Below are 20,372 nucleotides of genomic sequence, written 5' to 3' on the forward strand. Positions count from 1 at the left end.
AATTTAATCAAGAAAGGAGCGAAGTACTTAGAAAAGGCCCACCCCTTGATATGGAATCATGCTATGCCTACATCCGAAAAGATCAAAATCAAAGAAAACCCATGGAAAAACCAAAAGACGAATCAGACCATGTGGTTCATCTGGCCACTCAAAATCGTAACAAAAAGGAGAAAAAAACAAATGGGAAGAGGAATACATTTATGTGTACGCACTATGGGGAAGAAGGTCACTCAAAAATCCAATGCTATGAGATCATCGGATAGTATCCAAATGGTTGGACTTCACTAAGAAACAACGAAAAAAGATCAGCCAGACAACTGTTACAACGTCATCTCTATCTGAGGAAGTAATCACTCTAGTAGCAGCTTACACATCATTGTCACACCATAACCACACCTCAAATAATAGTTGGATACTTGGTGCCACATGCCACAAACCGTATGACAAATGACTCAAAAAAAATGAAAACTTTTTCCCGAAAACAAAGAAACATATGCACCGCAGATGGAAGTACTGAACAATGTGAAAATTTCAAGCTCAATGGATCTTGATTTAGTTATAGTGGTTCCATCCTTTTTGTCTATTTTACTATTTGTTAGTGTTGTGACATGTTCTTGGACGGTTGGGGTGCTGAACGATGGATCCGACTTGGTTGTTTGCCTGAGAACACAATCATAAAAGGAAGGTTAAAGGACGATCGGGTGTTCTCCCGGGACGTCACTCCGATGATCAAGTTAGTTTTTTCTGAGAGAGAAGGAAAATCTGGGGGTTATTTCATAAGAGAGAAGATGGATCCCACCATTGAGGCGGAAGAAATCCTTTTGTACATGTTACTACGTGGGGACCGTGCCTCATGAGCATGAAACGTGGCCTCCTCTTACTGGGAGAGCTATTCACGCTAACTAACTATCAGGTGACATCAGTTTTTGGCGTCACCCGGGCTATTTGTTGCCTTCTCATTGGCTATGAGTGAATGAGAAGATCACATGGAATGTTCTTAGCATGTGATGAGAAATGAGCTGTTTCCCTGGCATTGGCTCGTTTAGACTAAGACCGGGTCTTGGCTAAGGTAGTAACATTTTTTGTTACATCTTTCGTTACATTTAACGTGTCCGTTAGGTAACGTTAACGAGTCCCTTAGACCTATAGGCTTCTGCGTTCTTGACGTAGAAGAGAGTTGTTCTGGTCTACTGACAGATACGTGGCGGGCTGCTATTGATAGCCTATACTGATGGCAGGGCGAAGTTGTCGTTGATCGGCGGTTTCATCATGAAGACGGTTCGCTGCCCCTTTCTTTGTATTTAAACATCTGCCTTCCCTGGCACATCTTTTCCACCTGCTACCTTACTTCCTTTATACTTCTTTTCGAAAGGAAACTTTTCGTTTTTCCCTCCAAATCTGTCTATGGCTACTTCTCGCACTTTGGGAAGGAATCTCACTGCTGAAGAGTGGGAATCTTTTCAATTCCGGTTCCGGTTTGTTTTTGATCATGGGGTGCAGATCCCTTTGCCTGATGCTTCTTTGTACAATCCTCCCGAGTGTAAAGTCGGGATCCCGATCGCCCTATTCAAGGCAGGTTTGTGCTTTGCTTACCACTGATTTCTTCAACTTGATCATCCGGGAGTATGAATTTTCAGTAAGAGAGTTGACCCCTATCGGTATCAACAAGATAGTAGGCTTTGAATTCATTTGTCGTGTCCTAGGCCACTTGCCGGTCGTTCCTGTTTTCAAGCACTTCTTGAAGGCCTCCACCAAGTCAGGGACTTGAACCCTTTCCCGCTGACATGGAGTCCCTATTCTTATCCAAGATAAGAAGTCAAAGAAGAATTGGCAAGAGAAATTCTTGTGGGTAAACAACGATCTCGTGGTTCTTAGTTACCCGAGAACTAAGGTGTGCATCGACAGTACCCCCGTGTTGTTTTGGTGCTAACAAGGAACTGGCTGATGCCCTAGGCACTCATCTCGTGGTTCTTAGTTACCCGAGATCAGCATCACCAGCGAAGATTGGCTTAACCGTTTATTAGCTGCCGGCAGGATGAGTGCTGCTTGGAGGGCTCGTGGGAAGATTCCTGAATTCTTTGTTAAGAAAGAGGATACTTCTTTTGCTTTTCCTCTCTTCCCCCTCTTTGTTTATATATATATATATATATATATATATATATATATATATATATATATATATATATATATATATATATATTTAAAAAGATTGACAAGTTATGTTCGAAGCGGTGCTTTGACTAAACTGGCATTGTTTCTTGTTTTTACCAGGCGTGGAGGAGACTGTTTCTTTAGAGAGAGATCTCCGAGGTATGTTTGACGGCGAGCTTCAGGTTTGTGACGTTGACCTGGTGGAGACTCTCCCCCCCCCCTCCCTTCCCTATTTTGATGGCCAAGGACTTACGGTGACTACCGGCACTGACAGTGTTACCGGTGCTGGTGAGGATCTGGACCTACAAGACGTTGTCATCACTGGTGCTTCTTAGAAGGACCCTACACCGCCCGGGTCCCTGAGGAGTCTTAGCCAGGTTAAGAGGCGTTTTGCACTTTTGGAAGCCTCTTCCGGCGGTCGAACTGAAGCAGCTAGCCTCGGGCCCCCTCTGCATAAGAAGCATATTTTGAATCTCTTACTGGGGGGGGGAGGGGGTTCTAAAGATTCCAATCATGTCCCCGATGAAGGTCTTCCAAAACTGCTAGAGGGGGCAAAAATCGGGGCTACTGAACCACCCTGTCATACGGGACAAAGAAGCACCAAGAAAACTAGCCACATTCCCACAATCAAAGGAGCTGGAACAAAGACTTGGTCTTTGCCTCCTCACGGTCTTGCCTCCTTCTCTTCTGGCAAAACCACAACCATCCCCCTGCTGATGGGCTCTCATCCAGATGCTTATAAGCCAGCTTGGGGACTAATTGCCTAGGATCTTGTCTCCGATCATGACATCGCTCTAGAGTGGTTTCGACATGCATTTCCTCCTACCACGACTGAGGCCCTAAGTGTCTTGTCTGATGAGCATATTGATGATGGCTTGCATTACGCTGTTGCCCAAGTGTCATCTTATTTAGTCACAGTCGCCAAACGCATCTCCGAGATGGAGGCCCTCAAATCCGATTTGGACTGCAGGGGCATTAAATGTGAAGAATTTAAGGCCTAAGGGGTGAAGTTGGAGGCCGATAAGATCAACTTAGGGGTTAGGCAGGAGGCGGTGTTACTTGAGAGGACGAGCTTGGCGGATCCAACGGAAAAATTGAGGGAATAGGTGAAGGGCCTGAACAATTGTGTGGGGGTCCTATCATTGGAGAAAACCATTGAGCAAGCAAGTGGCAGAGTTGGAGGTTGATCTGGTAACCGTGAACACCATGAAGGGAGAGCTGGAGAGCGATATTTCTTGGATCCTTAGTGATGGGCTCAATCGATTTGTGGATAGGTTGATTGAATGTCCATAGTTCCTCCAAGGCTTGGTTCTTATGAAAGAAGCTTGTGTCACCGCAGGTGTGGAGCAGGGTAAGAAGATAGTCTGGGAGCAAGTGTCCGCTGGGGAGGTCGATCAAAAGTCGAAGGAGAGTGTGGCGGCCAGGACTCAAGAGATGGACGATTCCCTAGTGACTTTCATGGAGACGGACTTTACTTGCCATCTTCTCTTGGGCGCCCTGGACGTGGCTGGGATTCGTGATCTCTGTCAGGAGTCTCAGAACGAGGCACCTTCCCCCGATGATCATAACACTTCTGTTGGTAAGTAGCTTTTGTGTTTGGCTTGTTTTGATGTAACTTTGTTGAACAATTTTATCTATTTCTCGCTTTATTTTTTGTATCTGCTGCCCCTAGGGGCAGTCTAAAAGTCCAGGAGTCCAGGGACGTTGACAATATTTGTTTTGTATTTTTTGGGTATGAATGCTTGCTATTACTGCACATATTCTTTTATTTGTTTCATGTATGGCTTGTGTTGGCCATCACATAGTATTTACACAAGGTATGAACGTGTTTGCTTTGTAAACTGGAAGTGATGTTAATAGCCTACTATGATCACTTAGTACATACAACTTATAGAAGTCTAGATCGAACAGACAGTCGATTGGGTGATTCTGCCTTAAGCCCACAACCAAACAAGGAACATGAATTGAGGCGGAATCACACATTTCACTGCATGTCGGATGTTAATTTCATATCATCCTAATGTATACACTAAGTAATCACATAGTTACTAACCCTGAAGACTGTTTGATAAGTATATTATTACGTGAACGAGTCGTTGTTTTATCCTTGTGAGTTCTTATAACCATACTGATTGACGGATAACCTGGTCAACGTTCTTTGAACGTCGTTATCGTTAATGACGTTTATCACCCCCAGAATGACTGTAGCTAATAGTCAAGGAGTGGGATTGTCAATCCATATAGATCTATACACAAACTCATGTTCTCCCTTCAAGAGACTCTGGTTCATAAGACTAGACTTCCCTTGGCACTTAGGTAAGTACTCGAAGACATGTCTCACAAATTTATTCTCTCAACGAATTCACGAATAACACAATGAAAACCTTTTTGTAAATAACGTGTAACTTTCTAGAAGTAGTTCGTTCATTCCATAAACCATACTTAATATAGTTTATATGTTTGTTTCCGTGTTAAGAACTGAACATGTAAAATAGTTCCATGTGGTGTAAAAAATTTTACGACTTAAGATATTTTCTAGTTTATTCGCAATGATGTTTGACGTATTTAGCAATTTCATGTTCAAAAGCATGTTAAAGGTAAGAAAATATAATAAGCAAAAATATATTTTTTTAAACACAAGATTTCTTGTGTTTTACTTGTATCCCCCCACCCCACCTAAAACATTGAAAAACGGTAAAACCGTAAGGGTATGAACTCACCTCGAATGTGTGTGCTAGTTCGGACGCGAAGTGATTGCGAAGGATCCCCGAGTTAGAATAAGCGACGTAGCCGTATCCTAAAAATAATTATACCCGACGTCTTATTTGAATTAATATGATATTAATTTAAATAATAAATTAAATAATGTTGTAAATAATAATTAAAGTGTTAGATAACACTTTGATTATGTAAGAAAAATACTTACAATAATTATTTGGAATTAATTGGGATGCTGAAATGGGTTTTTGGTGAACAAATAGAGTTTTCGGTGGGGGTGGGGATGTGGGTGATTTCAGTTGGAGCTTGAAGATTTGAAGATCTTGTTAAATGTTCTTGGTGTTCTAGGTGTGTTCTTGGTAAAGTAATGAAAATTCAATGGAAATCTGGGAAGAATCTTATAAGTTTTGAGAGCAAAATGGGAAGTGTATTCGATGGAAAAGTGGGAAAATGAATTGTGTGTTCGATTATACCTACATATATAAGAGGTTGAATTCGGTCTTAATGGGCCTTAAGCTCATGATTTTGGCCACATAAGGGATGATTTCGGTTTCTAGTCAAAGGGGGGAAAGGAAATTCGGTCACACATGACCGAATTCATGTTGTATCTAGAATATATGGACCGAATTCTATTTGTTTTTAATATCTTATGACCGAATTCTAATTGTTTCCAATATGTTGGGACCGAATTCACTTTGTTTCTTAATATCTTAGGACCGAAAATACATATATGGAGTTTTATTTTATGTTTTAAACTTAAACTTTTATCTTATGATGTCATATATTAGCTTAACTTAATAAAGCTTTCAACCCATGCTTAGATACAAGTTTATACACATGCCCTAAAGGCTATAAATGAAACACTGCAACATGGATTAAAATGTGTTTTCACTTGCACTTGGTTAGGGTTGAGGCTTTGTTGGGTCTAAAATTTCTCAGTTGTGACATTTTCCCCCCGTTATAGGGAATTTCGTCCCGAAATTCGAATTTTGAGTGGTTACTTGGAACTAGGAAAGAGGTGGGTACTTCAGTTCCATCTAAATTTCTCGTTCTCTAGTGAATTTAGATCCTCACTTGGCATTCCAACGGATCTTTACTGTTGGGTCTGCTGTTATGATCGGTAGAGCGTGTGTGGGTTTAGCTTACTGGTCTATATTCATCCAAATGGTAACATGTTCACTCGTAGTCCTAAACAGCCTTTGTCCTGAAATTCATGGTAGGACTCATACCTGGTTATCTATCATCGCCTTGTGTATATGAGTCGTATATAGTTATGATTGACAAGATGGTCGGATGGGTGACTCTGCCCCAATCCACAATCAAACAAGAAACAAGAGATAGTTCGGAAACACACATCCTAAGTCTGTAGAATCTTAATGATATACCACCCTAGTGCATACACTTAACAGTGATAGGTTAACTGTATTTGTCCCTAGCCTCTATGCTTGAACTTGACTTGCTGCGTGCGTGGTATTCTCGAAAGATCTGTTGGGGATACTTTGGGAAGGGTACAGAAGATATAGTACTTCTCGCATGAGTACCTTTGGAGGTTTGAAGCGAGAGACGATTCTGAGGTTCGTATCTAGTTTGTCGTTATGAGTGACGGGAGTTTCGTTAGTCGGTCGGTTAAGGCGAGGGGTGATTTCGGTAGTACACGTGATTGGTATGGTGAGGACCAAGCCAATCCAGGTTGGATGACGTCGTCGGAACTTCTTATTGACACGCAAGTTAAGTTGGTTCGGAAAGAGTGTTTGTTAGAACGATAGTGCATCCTATGTATACGTTTCTAGTGCTTTCTTTTTTATCCTTGTTATTACTATTGCGAGCATTTCGTACAACATTAAGCGAGTATTAACAGTAGAAGTGTTCCGATGGATGGTATTGATACTTAATATTATGATCCCTACCAGGTCCATCTATAATCGCTTGTTTTCTACAAGTCATACATTATTAAGGCTGAGAAGACAGTAGATTTTGCGACTCTCCCCTAAATCCATAACCAAACAATGAACAAGAAATAATGCAGAATCATGCACTCTAAGTCTATAGGTTCTTAATTATATGTGACACTAATGTTTACACTAAGCCATTATAGCTTACCTGTAAGGGTACTTAGTTTTTATACAGAAGATGTGCTTTGTTTGGACGAGGAAGTAATTTATTGTTAGGATTTAGTTGGTAATGGTTTTTGTAAAAATTTATGTTTTAAAAATATTTTTATTTGGAAAACATATCGTTGTTCTCAAGTGGTTCCGGGATAGTCTCTCCTGCGGTAATCATCAGCACTCTTCCATCTTCACCGGAGTTCCTTATCATTGGAGAATCTCTCTTGTAGTGTCCCGTTTCGCCACACTCATAACAGGCCTGGCTTAATCCATCATATGGGTCTTGGAAGATTGGTCGTGCCGATGCCCTGTAGAAACAGATAGTGTGTCCCTTCCTGAGGCAGATCTTGCAATGCATCTTCCGGCACACATCGGTGTGATGGAGGCTACACTTATTACATTTCAGGAGGGTTGCAGCATATCGACTACCGGGTGCTGGAGTGGCGGGTGTTGTGGCAGCGTGAACCGCAACAATTTGTTGTCCATTTGAGGGCTCTTATTTTTATTGTCTTTTCTTCTTGCTCCCCAATTTTTGCTTATAGTCACTCCCCTTGGTTGGCTCTGACACAGGGGTCATTATGCCTTGGCGGACTCCATGGTCTACAAGTGTTCGTGCTAGATGTTTGGCACTGTCGAACGTAAGGGGTTTTGTTGCTATCATGTTTCCTTGGATTGGAGGAGGTAGTCCCCAAATGTATCTCTCTACCTTCCTTCTCTCCGAGGTAACCATCCAGGGGCATAATGCAGCTAAACCGTTGAATCTGTTGGTGTAGGCTACTATGTCTGAGCCTGTCATGTTAAGGTTCCACAGCTCTTGCTCTAGCTTTTGTATCTGGCCCCTCGGTCACTACTCTTCCATCATTAACTCCTTTAGATTCTCCCAGCCCATCGCTTTTCCCACTGGTAGGGTCAGTGACTTGACATGGCTATTCCACCATCTTAGGGCTCTTTCAGAGAGGATGCAGGAAAAAACTTCACTTTTCTCCCTTCTGGGCACGCGCATAGCTCAAAAATTGACTCTGTTTTCTCGAACAATCGAATTAGGGAGATGACTCCCCCACTCCCATCAAAGTATTTGGGTTTGCAATTCATGAAGTCTTTATACGAACACTCCTTTGGGTGTCCGCGGCTTTCCCCGTGGGTAGAATGGTTAGCGCCACTACCCGCTCCGCTGGTACCACTTGCATGGATTTGTGTCATGACAGTTGTCACTGTGGTTGTTACTACAGCCTAAAAGACAACTGGGTCATATTGTGGAGGTGGTGGCGGTAGTGTTGGTGGTGCATTGTTTTTGTTTTTGTTTTTGTGCAACTTCTTTGGTGGCATCTTTCTGCCATAAGGTTTAAAAGATGAAACGAGGGTAAGCCTTTAGTGGTGGTTACAAGTCGAGTGTTATTTGAATCTAAGTTATCTTAGTTCTGAGTGTATCATGTTCTGACTTTTGAAAGCAATTCATAACAGAGGTCTATGTATAATAGAGTTATGAATTTTTAGTAGTAATCACCTTTTAAGTTAAATCCTATGATATGGTTTACTGTTGCTAGTTGTTACTGAAGTGGCGATAAGCCTAACACATAATGTGAGTAGCGTAATCACTGAATCACTAAGTTTATGTTAATTGGTTAATTATTAGTGTGAAACATAAGACACTCTACCACCTCACACGCCTTGCGAGTGGTTTCCTCTGTTCTTTGTCCTAGTTATGATTTCCCTGGTTTCAGCTGTGGGAATTTGTTGTCTCTCGAATTTCCTATGGTTTTCTTGTTGTCTGTAGGTGTGTTGAATCCTTACTCTGTAATGCTTCGGGTTTTATCACTGATCTCTATCACTTCATGATGGATGGTCTGACTCCGAATGTTTGAGCGAGCCTCTCATGCTTGCTCCTGATCGGGTATAGGTCCTCAGTGATTTCTCTAGTTCTTTACTCCTCGTATGATCCCCTCTCGGAATCCTCCTTATGAATTCTTTATTGTTCCTCCCTGAATCTTTTGTTGACTGTTGTAGTGGAGTGGTTATACCTATCTATGTTGTTTTTGCGAGAATGGGAATGTCTAAAGCATCTTATGAGATTAAGTAAAACATTTCTAAAGAAATTTTTATGGTGATCCTTATCGGTCCTCCTATAATCACGCAGTGTATGCAAGTTGTACATAACCAATATCAAATAGACTTTCGAATAAGTGATCCTACACTAAAACCACAACAAAAAAAGAACAACGAGAGTAAAGATCACAAATTCTAATTCTATAAAATCTCAATTATATATAACCCTGGGAGCATACACTTCGCAATTATAGACTTGCCAGTAGGGGTCTTTTAGTTTTCACATAAGTTAGTTACAGTGCCTAAAATACTCCTATAGTATTTTAATTGTATGTTTGATTGTAGAGTTTCTTGGTATATGGACTTGGTGAGTTTTTAGACTTGTTGTTATCTTATAGTACCATAAAATACTCCTATAGTATTTTAGACTTTTATGTTTGGTTCTAGTAGTCCTTTTTATATAGAGGGTTGGCAAGTTTTAGACTTGTCGCAACACCACAATCACTCCCAAACACATGTTGGTCGTATCTAAAATAAATATAGTTCATCAGGCTATATTTATCCCAGATATGATTACATAACTGCCTAGGTTTGACTGTAGTGTCCAACATCTAAATGCTTATGTTTTGTTCTTCTTGTGATACTGGTTCTAGTATGAATGTTTGTTCGTATACTTCTCCTAAAATACTTATATTCTAAAATTATACATTTGGTGAGAGCACTTCGGCCCCATTGTATTTATAGTTGTATATTTTTATGGGTTGATATACTGAATTCACTATAAACAATGCTCTAATGCCAATCTGTTACACCCCCAAACCAGAATAGCTAAAACGTACGGGGGCGGAGGACGGCATGTACAGTATCACAACAATTGAATAATAGTAATCAAAGTAACAACAACCATTGTATTAATAATATATAGTTTACATTGTATTTAAGTAACATATGATTGACTCCAAAAGGAATCAGCAAAATAAAGACTTGAAGCTACTATGCTCCGTCTTCTAGGAACCTATGTGTGTACATGTCTACTAGTGTCCTGAGAATACAAGTGGTTTTGAAAGTGTCAGCATTAAAGTTGGTGAGTTCATAAGCATTTTGTTTTAGAAAACAGGTTCTTTGTAAAACATGATGTGTTTCTCCAGAAAATCCTATATTTTCTTATGTGATGAATGATAAGTAAAATGAATCGTACTAGTTCCTTCTACGAGTACTTAGTGCATACAATTTATATACAATCCAGATCGAACAGACAATCGATTTTGTGGTTCTGCCCTAAGTCTACAACCAAACAAGGAACAGACAATGAGGTGGAAACCACACATTCCACTGCATGTTGGATCCTCATTTTGTATAACCCTAACGTATTCACTAAGTACTTTCGGAGTTAACTGTAATGGTCATTTAAGATGTGATGAATGTGTTCCTTTAGAGAATCCTATATTTTCTTTGTAAGAAATAAGATAAAACCAATTCCTTCTATGACTACATAGTTTATACTAACTATATATAAACCAATATCAAACGGACAGTTGATTGTGTGGATCTTCCCTAATCCCACAACCAAACAAGGAACAGGAAATGAGGCGGAAACCACACATTCCACTACCTATTTGATATTCTTCATATATAACCTTGATGTATAAACTAAGGAATTATAGAATTAACAATGATTGTTCGTAAGTTAAATGGTAAACAGTTTGCTTGTAAAAATAACAATATATAACCTTGATGTATAAACTAAGGAATTATAGAATTAACAATGATTGTTCGTAAGTTAAATGGTAAACAGTTTGCTTGTAAAAATAACAATGTTTATCCTGGAAAATCCTATATTTTCCATAAAAGTGAATTGTTATCTCTAATGTTCCAAAACTGAAAAGTACCAGTATTTATCCATACTTAAGTTGATAATGACTAACTTTATTATTAAATAAAGCTAGCCGAAAACGTGTTAGTGCTATGTAAACTGGAAGTGATGTTAATACCCTACTTTGATCACTTAGTACATACGAGCTATAGAAGTCTAGATCGAACAGACAGTCGATTGGGTGAATCTGCCTTAAGCCCACAACCAAACAAGGAACAAGAATTAAGGCAGAAATCACACATTTCACTAGATGTCTGATGTTAATTTCATATCACCCTAATGTATATACTAAGTAATCACATAGTTGCTAACCCTGAAGACTGTTTGATAAGTATATTATTACGTGAACGAGTCGTTGTTTTATCAATGTGAGTTCTTATAACCATACTGATTGACGGATAACCTGGTACAACGTTCTTCGGACATCGTTATCGTTAATGACGTTTGTCATCCATAATGACTGTAGCTAATAGTCAGGTAGTGGCATTGTCAATCCCATATAGATCTATACACAAACCCACGCTCTCCCTTCAGGAGACTCTGGTTCATAAGACTAGACTTCCCTAGGCACTTAGGTAAGTACTCGAAGACAAGTCTCACAATTTTGTTCCTTTAATGAATTCACGAATAATACACTGAAAACCTTTTTGTAAATAATGTGTAACTTTGTAGAAGTAGTTCGTTTGTTCCAGAAACCATACTTAAAATAGTTTATATGTTTGTTTCTGTCTTAATAACTAAACTTGTAAAATAGTTTCCTGTGGTGTAAAAATTGCTATGACTTAAGATATTTTATAGTTTAATCGCAATGATGTTTGACTTATTTAGCAATTTCATGTTCAAAAGCATGTTAACGGTAAGAAAATATAATAAGCAAAATTATATTTTTTTAAACACAAGATTTATTGTGTTTTACTTGTATTCACCCCCCCCCCCCCCCCCCCCCGAAAAAAACATTGAAAAACGGTAAAAACTTAGGGGTATAACTTACCTCAAATGTGTGTGCTAATTCGGATGCGAAGTGATTGCGAAGGATCCCCGGGTTAGAATACGCGACGTAGCCGTATCCTAAAAATAATTATACCCGACGTCCTATTTAAATTAATATGATATTAATTTAAATAATAAATTAAATAATGTTGTAAATAATAGTTAAAGTGTTAGATAACACTTTCATTATGTAAGAAAAATACTTACAATAATTATTTGGAATTAATTGGGATGTTGAAATGGGTTTTTGGTGAACAAATAGAGTTTTCGGTGGGGGTGTGGGTGATTTCAGTTGGAGCTTGAAGATTTGAAGATCTTGTTGAACGTTCTTGGTGCTCTAGGTGTGTTCTTGGTAAAGTAATGTAAATTCGAAGGAAATATGGGTAGAATCTTATGAGTTTTGAGAGCAAAATGGGAAGTGTATTTGGTGGAAAAGTGGGAAAATGAATTGTGTGTTCGGTTATACATACATATATAAGAGGTTGAATTCGGTCTTAATGGGCCTTAAGCTCATGATTCCGGCCACATAATGGATTATTTCGGTTTCTAGTCAAAGGGGGAAAAGGAAATTCAGTCACACATCGACCGAACACACCATTTGATCATTAGTTTCCAAACCGAATTCTTGTTGCTTTTGATTTCCATGACCGAATTCATGTTGTTTCTAGAATATATGGACCGAATTCTATTTGTTTTTAATATCTTATGACTGAATTCTAATTGTTTCCAATATGTTCGGACCGAATTCACTTTGTTTCTTAATATCTTAGGATCGAAAACACATATATGGGGTTTTATATTATGTTTTAAACTTAAACTTTTATCTTATGATGTCATATATTAGCTTAAATTAATAAAGCTTTCAACCCATGCTTAGATACAAGTTTATAAACATGCCCTAAAGGTTATAGATGAAACACTGCAACATGGATTGCATTGTGTTTTCACCTGCACTTGGTTAAGGTTGAGGCTTTGCTGGGTCTAAAATTTCCCAGTTGAGACACCTTGAGATGTATTGTGGCAATCAGATAAAAGAAGTAGGGATAAGTAACAAAAACAAAAATGGAGTAACAAGAAGATGAAAAACTCAAAATCAGATATGAAAAGAAAGGCATAATCTTATTCTGATGACTTTAATCGAGCATCTTTCAGGCATTCTTTCAATTTTCACAAGTAGGGGTGCAAACGAGTCAAGCTACTCGGGATCGGCTCGTTAAAATCTCGACTTGAAATTGGTTTTAAATGAGCCCGAGCCGAGCTCGAGCTTAATATTAATTTCGTTTATTAAACGAGCTCGAGCTCGAGCCTCTGTCACTAAGCTTGATTAGGCTCGCGAGCCTTTATATAATATAATTTCTTATTATTTTCATATATTAAAATAAAAACATATTAATTTGGGAAATTATGAATTTCGGGTATTAGTAAACCAGCTTAAGCCGACCTTATGCTTATTTATGCACATCAAACGAAAAAAGAGCCGAGCCCGAGCCCGAGCTCAAGCCGAGCTCAGTAAAAGAAAGTGTGAATCGTGCCGAGCCTGGTCAGGCTTGGCTCGTTTGCACCTGTATTCACAAGTACTAGAAATTATAAAATACTCAAATTCAATATTGAATAAACTTTTACAAATACTTCAACTTAATCAAAATAATAAAACGGTAGATATAAGAGTATTACTAGAAATAATGCTTGAGTTCATGCTTGTCCAAAACTTGCAATATTGAGACTAATTGGGAAAACATTCTGAGAGCATCCCAAATCATCGACTATTCCGATTAGTCTATTTTTTGCCACCATCTGTAAGCATGGAGGCATCAGGTGGATGGTAGGCGACATATGTTATCTGGCGTGGTGTTGTCGATGAAAATCGATGGACTGTGATAATGGATGGAACCGAACGGAGAAAATGACAATGCTGATGGAGGTTGTAGCTCTGATGGAGATGGTGATCTATTTGTGGCAGAGTGTCGGCAGAGGGTAGCAGCTCCTCAGAGAAGGGTTGGAGCAGAGTTTTGGAAATGGTGGCGATGTGAGGTGAGGCGTAAGAAGAAGAACAATATACAATTAGGGTTTTAAATTCCTTAGTTACCTAAAGTAAAGGATTAATTAAATATTTCTTTAATTATCAAAATTAATTATTAGGTGAAATTACAATTATGCTCTTATTTAGGTTTTTAAAATGATTGATCTATATTGATTCCTATATCCACAAAATAAATAGTTAGAATACTTGAACATATATATATATATATATATATATATATATATATATATATATATATATATATATATATATATATATATATATATATATATATATACACACTAACCGTTTACCCGCGCTAAGCGACAGGTACAAATAGTTTTTTTAGAAATTAGTTCTAGAGTCAATTAGTCCTTTTGCGATAATAGTTACTATATGTAAACAATTATTATTAAAAGTGATGATAGTAGAAATGAAATCAATAAGAATTAAAATTCTTATTAAATTAAAAGTTGGAATTCTTTTCAAATCTGCATTAACACATCCTTTATTAATTTGTTTTATTATTTGTTTGTTTCATGAAATCAATATATTTTATTAGTTTGTTTCATTATTTGTTTGTGTTTTTTCATATATAATAATATTTATAAAAGATTTTATGCAATAGGTATCATTAAAGGAAGGAATTATCAACATTATAAATTATATTATTGATAAACCATTTTTAAGTTGTAAAATCTCACATTGTATTAATATGCTCTTTTCCAATAGTTGTTGAATATAATTAAGTGTCCATAGTGATGCACCACATTTCTCGAAACATTAATCATATTCATAAAGTAAAGTCATGACGCAATTTTAATCCTAATTTGAATCTAGATCTTTTTAAATTAGTTTAAAATTAACATGCATTTTACATACTAACAGACGTATTATAAAACACAAAAATTCCTCAAAATATGTACAACTTAACAAAAAACATGGAAGATATCAAAGAACTATAAAATCAACCAGCGATTACTTAACATTAAGTTTTTGCAAACAATTACATGGAAGAAAATCAAACAAATACAAATAATCTATTACAAACATTAAAATTAAATTGTTATTACTTTTATACCAACAAAACGTATTGTTTTGTTATCATCACTTGTTAATGCAATGATATAAATTAACTAATTTTGTTAATATTATTTGCGGTCTCTATTTTTTGCTAAGATTTGTCACAATGAGTAATATCCCCATATCCCTTGTTTAATAAAAAAAAATTGCTAAGACATACCAAAATAATCGATTGTCACAACATTCGCTTTTAATAACAAAATAAATGGGTCCAATCCCAACAGCCCCAAAAACAGCAACATACATTGGGAAGTTGCAAAAAACAACAGCATACTTTAGGTCTTATACAAACAAAAGTCAAAAATAGCATGGGTCTTTAATCTCTCTGTGATTCAAATAGGTACCTTCATTAGATAGTATGGAGGAGATTTTGACTCGTGATCTTTTCCATGTTGTGGATTTTGTTGAGATATTGGGTTTGTTGCGAGGATGCCACCTAGAACACATGCACTTTTGGTCCCCTGGTTGAAATGCTTAGTATGTTGTAAGGATCCACAGGTTAAAACGAACGAAATAGAAAAGAGAAGGGAAAATGGTCATTTAGCATAGTCTTAATTGATGTGTTGTTTAGTTAAACTATCCGGGGACCAAAAGTACAATTGTAATTAATCATCTCGCCTTATATATCAAGTAAGCATATCATTAACAAGTATTTGTTGAATGTATTAAACTCATATATTTCCATAACCTAAACAGATCCTACAATTTGCACCATAGTTGACCTATATGCTAAAGCTAAAATCAAATCTAGTTGATCTGAGCAACAAAATGAAAGAGCCACAAACACACCTAATATATTCAAGCAGCCAAAAAAATTTGCACGGTGTGTATGTACGCATAAATGAAATAAATCCAGAAAAAAAAGATGAAGAAATCGAACCATGTAGAGTGTTGCAGGAACATTGGTTTCAGATATACAGAGAAGTGATGAGGGAAGTGGTTGGAAACAAAAGGGGCAGATCCAGATAAGGGTAGAGAAGTCGATGTGGTAGAAAGTGTTGACGACGGCGAAGGATGTCTTACATCGGAGAGGTGATCAAGGTTTGAAAGGTGAGAATGAATCGAAGAGATCAAGATGGCGATGGTAGATGGAGAAGATGAACGTGAGGAGACAATGTAGTTAACATGGGTTTAAGGTATAGCCGACGTAGAGGTGGTGGATTTCAGGGGTATATGGTTGTTAGAGATGGTGGCGACCACCGTCTCTAGGGTGGTGATGGCGGTGGACACAATGATTAATGGCGTGTAGAAAATATTTTTCCGTCCATGTTCTTGTTCCTGTTCATGTGTTCGATTTCATTTTTGCACCTCCATTCAGCATCGGATAGAAACAGTCAGTGTGATAGAGGTGAGTGATCGGTGGCTACTCGATGGTGGTGAGAAAGAGAAACGGTGGCGGTTGTCGTGGCTTGCGACATTGGCAACGCAACGCCATGAATGAGATGCTATATAACATTGATTTAACCGGGTTTTGACCAATTCAATTTGCTAAAAGTGAGGATTGTTTGTTCAAATTTGACTGCTTAACTTGTTTATCTAATAAGATTTGTAATCCATAAAGTTGTTTTACATAATACTTTAAGGATTGTACCTCTTAATTGAGCATTTGAAGATAAATGCTTTTTAAGGTATATATATATATATATATATATATATATATATATATATATATATATATATATATATATATATATATATATATATATATATATATATATATATATATATATATATATATATATATATATATATATATAAAAGAATGAGTTTGTCACATGTTCTTCTCTTATTTAATTTGCCACATGTCATTTTGTCATAATTTAGAGATATATTTATTTTCCACTTGTCATTTATTTCATTTTCGATTTCTAATATATTATTAATTAGTTTCCATAAATTAAACTTACCATAATGATATTAATTTCAAATTTTAAATTTTAAATTTCAATTTTAATTTTAAATAAATTTACAATTTAAACCTTTATGTTTAAAATTTTGTTATAATTAACCTGTTTAGTATACGGGTCTGATAACTAAACAATAATTTTAATTTATTTATTTTTTGCATGTTTTTTTTTCTCATAATTTTTATTTATTTCAAATTTCAAATTCAAATAAACTTCTCATTTAATCGTTCTATTTAACATTTTGTTTTAATCAACCCGTATAATATACGGGTTTCACAACTAGTATATATATATATATATATATATATATATATATATATATATATATATATACTAATAAAAGAGTAGTCCTTTTGTCAAGTGTCATACTATTAGAACTCCTAATTAATATGATGACACTTGTCATTCTATTAATTCTCTATTTTAAATTCATTAAACCTCCTAATTAATGTGATGTTATTTGTCAATCTATTTATTCTTTATTTTAAATATAAATTTTAAATTTTATATTATTGTTTTCATTAGTTCACAAATAAAAAGAATCTAATATATATGATAAATTAATTCCACATATTTATTTGAATCAATAATTATAATTTTACATAACTAATAAAAAAATCTCTTAATTAATAATGTATTTAAAATTTTATATAAAATAATTGATTAATAATTTTGAATTTTTTTACTATGAATGTTTAATTAATTTTGTAACCGTGGTTTCCACGGGTTATAAAGTAGTATATATATATATATATATATATATATATATATATATATATATATATATATATATATATATATATATATATATATATATATATATATGGGAGAGTTCAATTGAGAAAAAAAAAGTTGGGAATGGGAGAATCATTCTCAGCCACTCATTTATTTTTGCCGCAAAAGTCTCCGTCGTACCAGCGGAAATGGGAAAAGAATAGACATGTGTTTTCTAACAAAATATGTTTCCTTAAACTATGCTAAACATTACCTTAATATATACAAAAACATAGTGTTTTTCGTTTTTTATTTTTAAGAGGCTATTTTTATCGAAAAATTATTTTAAATATACCAAAATTCATGATTTTTTATTCTCTACAAATAGACATCCATATTGATATAGTTTTAAAATAAAATAAAAAATTTATTTTTTTATATTTTCAGCTATCGTTATTCATAAGTGAATAAAAATGAATCAAGTTTTTTCTATACTATATTCGTTATTCACTTATGAATAAAAACTATAATTAATTTTTTTTACATTTTAAGTATCATTCATATATGAATATAGCATATACTAAACATAGTATACTCATATTTAAATATTTGACGATTCATTCACTTGTGAATATTACATAGTATATTCACTTGTGAATATTATATGGTATATTCACTTATAAATATTAGATAATATTTTCATATATGAATATTATATAGTATTACATGTATATCATATGTGAATATTACATAGTATATTCACTTGTGAATATTAGATTATATATTCACTTATGAATATTACACAGTATATTCACATAAGAATATTACAACGTGTTTTCACAAATATATATAATTTTTATACGTTATTCACATATGAATAACATACAGACTTGCATATTCATTTTTTTGTTTTAATAATCATATACAAATTCAAGTGAGAAAACATATTCATATATGAATATAACGTGGTAATTTAGTTTATGCATTTCATCGAACAGTTGGAGTGCATACAAGTTAACTATTTTAAAAATGTTAAAAACATCAAGTTATCAACTCCAAATCATCATATACTTCCGATTTCGACTTCAGATGCGACACCCATGTCTAATCGATTTCTTATTTTGATTTTGATTTCCAAAAATCCGATTGGGAACCTGTGAGTACCGATTCTGAAGCCTTCAATGTCGACCGTGACTGCGAGTCCAGAACTTCGATTCCAGTTTCATGAACAACGAAGAAATTCCGATTCCAACTGATTTCGTTTGCGAATCTGGGAAATTCCAGTTCCAAACTTTAACAAATCGATTAAATTGATGAATTTGAGTTGTGAATTTGTCTTGAACGACGAACCTCCCAGCTACAAATATTGATGATTGATTAACACCAGATGACATTGATGATGGTTTAGTTGAAGAAATTTGGATGATTGTTGAAGGTTGGAGGAGAAATTTTGAGGATACATGAACTGTTATCGAATTCTCTATAGTTACACATTTGACATTGAAGGTTATTAACATATTTACAAGTTTGCCACCGTGTCTTTTTATGCTTAGATAAATGAGTTGCTGAGAATGATTCCCCCATTCTCAACCTTTTTTATTTTCTCAACTGAACCCACCTCTCTCTCTCTCTCTCTCTCTCTCTCTCTATATATATATATATATATATATATATATATATATATATATATATATATATATATAGGGTAATGGAGCCTATAATTAGGGTAACACTATGATATTGGTAACTGACACCACCGTCTTCATGTTGACTCCTCCGTCTCCACTGGCCACTATCGGCTTCTTTAACTCCACACACATTTCCGGACCACCATCATCACTAGCCGAATTCTACCATCTTCCATTCAACTCTTGCTCAGCATATTTCAAGATGAAATTACAGACAAAAATGACACATGAATATACGTTCACCATTTACACTCCTAATTTTATTCCTTTGTTTTTAGTGCTAATTCCTCTCTTACACTGTGAGTTTTCATTATTTAGAAAGTCATGGAAACATCTTTTTATATTTACCCTATATTTTATTTGCGTCGATAATGATATTGCTGTAATTTTTTATTAATTGCGATGATTAATACATATTATTTGTGATGAAAAATAAATGTTTTTTTTTTCATTCGTAACAATTCATTGCAGCTTAGATTCATTTTTTTATAAGTTTAGGTAATTGTCCATGTCATAGAACATGATTAGGAGAAGAAAGACAAAAACAAAAACATATTGAATTTCATATTTTATCTATTTGAGTTCCATTCACAATGAATTTCATATTATCACATAATGAACAGGTTCAGTAAACCCATTCTTTGAATTAATTTCATACTCATGATAATAAGAATTCTTTAACAATATTCAAAACCATTCTTCGAGAATATTTATATTATCCTACTTGCAAAATGATATGTTTTTATAGTTATTAGACTCTAAGTAATATTCTTTAAAATAAAGTATAGTTTTTATTCTCTAAGTAATATTCTGTCTTATTTAATGTTTACTTCACTCTATCAGAATTTATGGTTCAACTTTATGTATTCTCTCAGAATATCCAAAGTGATAACATCTTTTTAACTATTTTAAATTTTGTTGTATTTTTGTGATAGGAATGGCTAGAAGAATATGTTGAAGATGTGATAGGAATAACTTAAAGAATGGATAATAGATTGGTTACACTCACAGTTTAAGAATGTTGTTATTTTTTAAGAATGTTATTCATTTTTGTTGATATTTTTTAGAATACGTATAATT

At 35.2% G+C, this 20,372-nt stretch overlaps 1 long non-coding RNA gene across 1 annotated transcript; it reads right to left on the reverse strand.

Annotated features, from left to right (window-relative positions):
* Nucleotides 1–15,111: 15,111 nt before the first annotated feature.
* LOC111921478 (uncharacterized) lies at nucleotides 15,112–16,575 on the reverse strand. The gene is made up of 2 exons (XR_002860183.3): nucleotides 15,864–16,575; nucleotides 15,112–15,444 (listed from the first exon to the last, which is right to left on the reverse strand). It is a non-coding gene; the product is annotated as an uncharacterized LOC111921478 (long non-coding RNA).
* Nucleotides 16,576–20,372: the final 3,797 nt, after the last annotated feature.

The sequence above is a fragment of the Lactuca sativa genome, chromosome 1 (genome assembly GCF_002870075.4).
Source record: "Lactuca sativa cultivar Salinas chromosome 1, Lsat_Salinas_v11, whole genome shotgun sequence".
NCBI lineage: Eukaryota > Viridiplantae > Streptophyta > Magnoliopsida > Asterales > Asteraceae > Lactuca > Lactuca sativa.